Raw genomic sequence first — 7568 nt, forward strand, 5'->3', positions numbered from 1 at the left:
TTGAGCAAATCCAACCATCTCCTATCCTTGTTGTTGACTTATGAGTGATCCTAGACCTTTCCTCATTTCATTCCACTCATCTACCACCTGTTATAGACATTTTTGTGCCTAACATCATGGAGCATGAAATGTCAATAATCTGAGGGATCCAAAGTCCCTAAACATGTTGCTCTTACCCTTAGAGGAACAAGGTCTGCAAACCACAGCACTGAGAATCAGTTCTCCACTCAAAAACAGGCTATTTCTGGATCATGTCAGCTGCTCCACTGAGCATTTGCGCTGAATGTCAACTGCTCCTCCTTGTACCTGCGCTGAAGGTCAAAATCAATGAAGGCTACCTGCGCTGGGTGAGATTGGCCAAGTGGCACAGTCATTCTGCAAGGTGTCAACTACCCAGGAAGCTTCCAAACTAACACTTGGGTCAAGGAATTCGCCTAGTGATGAGTAAGAGGGTCTTGATCTCCAAGTGGAAGCAAGATTCTCACAGTGGACTCAAGAACTGAAGATTAACTAAAGTGGGAGAGGACACAAGTCAGCTTCAGGCCAGTCTCAGGATGACTCATCCTTTCTCCAAAACCCTATATATAGAGCTCTCTCATGAGGTCTAAGGAGGCGGGAATTTTGTGCAAGTAAGGAAGTCATGTTGGTTTGTGATTAGAGCTATTGGGTGTTTGCTTGAAGGAGGTGAAGAGGAGATTTCTTTCAGCTGGGAGGTGTTGCTGGATTGGGCCCATTGTGGTTGTAACTCTCTCAGAACTTTATTTCTATTATCAATAAAGTATTTAAGATTCTTCTATGTGCATGTGTCTTTATGATGAATAGATGTTTATACATTTGATTTATGCTAATCCTATAATCGATTATGGATGTATGCTTCTTGTAGTTTCCTTTTCTTGTGCTTTTATAGGATCTGTGTGTAGCTAGGCCGGTGAAAGGGCAAGGAGCTAGGAGCAAGCAGCAAGGAGTGAAGACTGGATCGACTATAAGCGCAAGATAACGGTTAGTAGATCATCCTTTTCTTCCCTCTCTCATCTCATAAAGAAGAAACTTTGAATAGCTTTGCATTCAGTTGTTGCTGGAGTACTATCACCTTCAGAGTAGAGATAGAGGCATTCTGCATTAGATACTTTTCCCCCCAACAAAATGGTGACTCCACTGGGGACCGTATCTTGTTAGTTTGTTGTGTTTCTTGCTATTCATTTCATAAACAAGGAGAGTACCAAATCAAACTGTGTTTGAATCTGTCAAACACAAAGTAGAGGGCAGCTACTCTGGCTCAGTTTTTTGAGCAAGTTTATGATTTGAAGAGCTGATCCAAAAGGACTCTAATAAGCTCTTAGTGATAGCTTTTCATCCTCCTTTACATCCCTTAGTGTGTCCTTGACTGATAGCTTCTGATTTGAGCAAAAACTGTGAATTTTTTAGCAATCTGTGACCCGGAAACCAAGACGGACGAAAGTCTCGTTCTTCATTGCAGGCTGTACACTAGCAGTCTGCATTTCAGCGCAGTTCCCGAAGGGGCTACCTGCGCTGAAGGTCAAACAGGCAGTGTTACACCTGCGCTGGACCAGTCTTGGCTTGAGTTCCTGGGGTTTCCTGTTGTGTCTTGATTTGTTTTCACTGTTGTTTTTGCTGTTTGCTGCCAGTTAGTAGGCCTATCTGAAACCATCTTCCTTTGTCATTATTCCGCCTCAGTTGTATAAAGAAACTGTATTTGTTCTTTTGTATTTCTTATGTCATTTACAGTTTCCCATAACAAAAGTGAACCAGTCTTGCATTGACCTCTTAGATCTAGACCTGTGATTAAGTGTCGTTTCTGATCTTAAGAGTTAGCTTATTTGTTGTTCATAGCTGATTGAGTTTGTCGCTTTCGTTATATGGTTTGAATTTACATATTTCTAAGTGTCGAAACAAGTAAATCGTAAGGTGTCTTTCGATTTTGGACAAACTTGTTTGCTTTCACTTGAAATTGAATTCAAAGTTATACAATAGCTTTCTTTTTGCATTTCATCAACATTAAGAAAGAGAAAAGAAATACTTGCATTGTGCATGTACATTATGACAGTTTGCATGTTGATTTAGGAAAGTGCATTAGTGTGTGCTCTATGATCTGTGTGAAAAGGTGTTATCTTCCTTCTCCCTCAGTAGTTAAGGTTTTCAAAGTTGAAAGATTGAAAAGCTTGCTTATCATCTTAGATTGCATTCAGGAGTGTTTCTATACATCTCGTGGTGATCCATAAAGGCAAACTGCTAAACAAGATCAACCTTAAAATAAATTGAATTTACATAACAACGCATTGAAACATAATGCAAACATCTAGAGGTCTAAGCTAGAGACGTGTTCCGGCGTCGTTAAACATGATATCTTAGCGTTGAGTGGTTGGGTGATTCCTCCACGGTGAAGCGATAAATATCAATACGGACTTGTGCTCCCACGTACCGTCGCATATATATTGGGAGACCCCTATAGGATCAAAGCCTTTATCCATAGGAAACCGTGTCGGCCGCCCTACTGATCGCAATGCAGTGAACACAGCATTCACGAAGATCGACCACTCGTACCGTAAAACATATTCTGTGGTTTTGCGAAAAGTTTGGCACACCCTCTGCCTAGAACTCCAGAGCAGTTTCTTTTGGCCTTTTTCAAACTCTATAACTGAAAAAGTCCATCTGAGCATTTGTCACTTCGGGCTCGTTAAAACATCGAAGGAGACTAGAGTCATCTTTAGCTTTTTCTCGACTCTTAAAAAGTGAAAAAGCAAGTTGTGTCTAAGCGTCGTTATAAAATTTATTTTAAACGGAACATAATCACCTCCTATTCCCGCGTTGATCTTAATGTTGAGAACATGGAACGCCCCAACCAAGGAACTCCACATGATGGAAGTCCTAGTCCATTCTCCTCTTGGGGAGAGGTTGGTGCGCCCCACATGGCCACATTGTCGCTTCCAGGACTGACAATTGGCCTCCCTGTTTGGCTATTCTCAACTAGCGTAGTTCAGAACACCATGGTTCCTGAGCAGTCGAGTCAACAGTTAGATGAGTCTAGAGCATCCCACCAGCCTTCTACTTCTTCTAACCCTTCCTCCGATCCTTCATCTTCAAAGGGTAAAGCTGGCAAAAGCCAAGCTCCCACGGAGAAGAAGGAAAAGAAGAAGAAAGAGAAGAAGAAGAAGGAGCCTAAGGCGACTGGGGGCAAGCAAAAGACATCTAACAAAAACCCACACACAGCACAGACTGGGCCTAAATCGCCATGTGTCATATGTAGAGGAGACCACTTCCATAGAGATTGTCCCTGTATTCCCCGGATACTAAGGGACTGGTCACCTCGTTTGCACAATTCGGGAGCATCAACCTCTGATAGCCATGTTGATTGCTTACCGTCAACCAGCGAAAGTGAAGGTTCAAGACAAAGAGGGGGAGCAAGATCCCCCTGCAGACTGTGTGAAGGCGGTCACGCCATCCACCGTTGTCCCTTCTTAGACGAAGCGAAGAGAGTTTTGGAAGATCGTCTGGTTTCTCCGGTAATACTTCCTCCTGGATACAAAAAACTCGTGCCAAGTCCTTCGTTGGTTGAAAATACAGCTGGCCCGCTCAAGTGGTCAGCTGAAGCGTCAGTCATTGAAAATGAACCTACTGAATCTAGACCAGACGAAAGTCTAAAGGTCGATACGGCAGTTGACCCGGTTCTTCCTTCAGAGGTTTCATCCTCAAATGACACCGTCACTGAAGATTCATCTTCAAATGACACCCTCACGGAAGAGAATAAGGATGACACCATCCAGATTCTTTTCGTCAACAGAGATTCTGATGAGCATCAGGTCAATGCGCCCATTCCTTTATCGCAGGAACGAACATCGTCAGGATCGTATCCGGCCGTGTATTCGGTCCCACCACCAAGCAACCTGGTTGTGTCCTTTGATTGGAACCAACTGGGCAGACCCCGGTTACTAGCCAGTATACCATTTAGAATCATAGTCCAAATTTATAGAATGGTGATGGCTGAAACTATCATTGATGAAGGGGCATCTGTGAGTATCCTTTCCTCTGTTGCTTGGAAAGCACTGGGTTCCCCGGCGCTTTTGCCTGAGATGAGAAATCTCTCGGGCTTTGATAAAGGAACCAGTCGACCATTAGGGATCCTCCCCAATGTGCCTGTTACATTGAAAGGGAAGACCGTTAATATGAACGTGATGGTTGTTCAAGGACCCTTGGATTATAACCTACTCCTTGGATGTGACTATATATATTGCATGGGAGCTATAGTCTCCTCACTCTTTAGAGTAATGTGTTTTCCACACGAAGGAAGGGTGGTCAAGCTCGTAGACCAACTTTCATTTCCGGGATCACGCATCGCAAATAGTCAAATACCAATCCTCAATGGTCTATTCACCCAAGAAATGTCTCCACCCCCAGTCCTCCTTCCCGATGAATGCGAGTGATTCGGAAAGATAGAACTGGAACCCAGGGGGCATGCATCCTGGTCTGCTTCGGGCAGAGGAAACCTTGGGTATAAAGTAGAATTTCCGCGAAGGAATATGACTAGTCCGTACCCCGTCCGTGGATGGAAGAGGGGTTGTTCTAGAATAAGATTCTTTTGATAAGGTTACTTGTCTGACAAAGGTCATTCATCTTTGTCTAAAAAGGTAGGCTACCAAGGAAAGAGATTCTATTGCGGCAACAAATGGTAACCATCTTTGGATAAAAGGCAAGCCTCACCCATTAAAACTAATGTTTTAGAGGATAAGTAGGGGCAGCCTCCAAAGAAGGGGAGCCCTTTGCTGCAACAAGTAGTAACCATCTTTGAGTAACCTAATGATAGACATCGCTGAAGAAAAAGTTTCATTTGCCGCAGCAAATAAAACCATTCTTTGGGTAACCAGAAAGAGGCAAGCCTCACCCTTTAAAACAAATGTTTTATCGGATAAGTAGGGGCAGCCTTGAAATTATACTTTATACCTGGGGGCATGCAAACCTTTTGGAGTGCAAGCAAAGAGCGGTTATTTATCTGCTTTTTGGATTAGTCGTTTCTGAACTTGCATAAAGAAAGGATGAGGGGCAAAGGTCAAAACTTGCCAAAGAGCATAGCTTATGTGAGGTGCAAGCTCTATAAAAATTGGAATCTTGCAGGAAGACATTTCTTATCTTATGACTGGTATATCGAGCAGTTTTAGCATAAAGTTCATGCTCGTTAAAAAATAAACGCAAGATCCGAGCAGTTTTAACGCGGTCTTCATGCTCGTTAAAAAATAAATATAAGCAGTGAGCAATGTTTCCTCCAGAGTTTAAGCTCATTTTTAAATAAAAAATGAACCTATTCCGGTAAATAACCATTGTGATCGTAAATTTATTAGCCATAAAAGCCTTGGTCGTGTTTGCACCCGCCACCTCCATTCCATTTGGCCTATCGTTCACCTCCATATGATTGTTTACCCATTTTGAGGAACAGCTGCGAAGAGTGATTTCACTTAGCCATCCTTGTGACACTGCCGTGATTGGAGAATTCCAACCTGTACCTGGAATCTACTGCTATCCCTGTTTATCACTCGTTCCTCAAAAGACGAGTCTTCTTTGAGCTCTTTTCATCTGACTCATAAAATATGAAAAGTTTGCCGAGTTTTGGCCTTCCAGCTCGTTAAAAGGACCGGAAGAGCTATCCCTCCTCTAGATTTTAATCTTTTTGGACCTGAGGGATTATTGCACAAAAAGGTCGAGCGCTTGTTTTATTCGGCTCATTAAAGTTATCGAAAATTCATCCCTTTTGTATTGTTTTATACTTTTTCGGACTTAAGGGATTAGATGACGAAAAAGGAATTTTGGAGTTAACTTTCTGTACCTTTTCTGACTCTCTAAAAATGAAAAGGACCAAGTTTTCCTTGTCGTTAGACTCGTTAAAATGATTAAATAGCGACAAACTTGTCTTTAGACGAGAACGAGTTTCCCTATCGCTAGGCTCGTTAAAACATAGCGATGGGCTTGCCCGAAGGGCAGGTTATAGAACAAGCATATGTTATCCTCCTCAAGCTTGACAAAAATAAAGAGGTACTGGTCAGAAATGACTCGGGAAAAATTGGGAGAATCTCGAAGCTTTGATGGTAGCAAGTCACTCTTGAACATGACACTTTGTCCTCCGTATCACATCGGGTTGGGTTGTTTCATTCACCAGTCTCATCACCATGGTCCTCGCCAAACCATCCGTATTTGGGGTAATGCTACCGATCCATCACATTAGTGTCGTTATATGTTCAAGAGATGTGTTCAGAAAGAGTCAACCGTGTCCCATCCACTGCCATACATTATCCTTCATCCACCCATGATCGCCACCCTGAATCATATCTCACAGTTTGTTTTCACCTCCACTAAAGTCATTAGCTCCGTTCCGTGTCACTGATGTGGGATTCATTAAGGCCCTCCTTTGACAGATCGCTTCTTGTCGACTTCAGCTCATTATCCAAGAAGTTGATCTAGGAACACCCCCCCCAGTACTTTGAAGCTTGCATGCCTCAATGGCAAGTTTCTCACTTCCGGCGACAGGTATACATCAATGACCTTCAACCAGAATATTTTGCGTGGTGTTCGACGCCAAGTCCTTTATTCACACCACGTGAATTGTACTGTAGTACCTTGAGGGTCATTGTCATTATTGGTGATTCCTCTCGCGCTTGTTAACGGTTTACATTATTGACCGGTAATCAAGCGATGTCTTTCCATGTTCGACTTCAACGCAATTCTCACATGGATCGACTTGTACTTAGAGTGAAGATCGAACGAGATTGAAGACCCCAGATCTAGTTTCATCCATCCGGGCTGCGATATATATTCAGGATATAAAGACATTTGATATGTACATCATTACAGCAGATGATCATCCTACTCAAAGGATGATAATTTCAGCAGAGAATTATCAGTCTATCATCAGACGGTCGTCTGTTATATGTACCAAAATGAATTTATAAAGCTGAGCATGGGAATGCCCGCCTCAGCTAGATCATGAAAGCAGAATGAAAAATAATGTATTGTATTGTATTTTATTGCAGGACACCTCTCAGCCGATTGAATGAACTTCGGATCCTCCTAATAAAGCATTTCACCCGATAAACGACCTCATACTTTAGGGGGCAACTGTTATAGACATTTTTGTGCCTAACATCATGGAGCATGAAATTTCAATAATCTGAGGGATCCAAAGTCCCTAAACATGTTGCTCTTACCCTTAGAGGAACAAGGTCTGCAAACCACAGCACTGAGAATCAGTTCTCCACTCAAAAACACTCAAAAACAGGCTATTTCTGGATCATGTCAGCTGCTCCACTGAGCATCTGCGTTGAATGTCAACTGCTCCTCCTTGTACCTGCGCTGAAGGTCAAAATCAATGAAGGCTACCTGCGCTGGGCAAGATTGGCCAAGTGGCACAGTCATTCTGCAAGGTGTCAACTGCCCAGGAAGCTTCCAAACTGACACTTGGGTCAAGGAATTCGCCTAGTGATGAGTAAGAGGGTCTTGATCTCCAAGTGGAAGCAAGATTCTCCAAGTGGACTCAAGAACTGAAGATTAACTAAAGTGGGAGAGGA

The sequence above is a fragment of the Pinus tabuliformis genome, chromosome 8, assembly GCF_031772625.1.
Source record: "Pinus tabuliformis cultivar Carrire ecotype Pingquan chromosome 8, CPIR1, whole genome shotgun sequence".
Lineage (NCBI taxonomy): Eukaryota > Viridiplantae > Streptophyta > Pinopsida > Pinales > Pinaceae > Pinus > Pinus tabuliformis.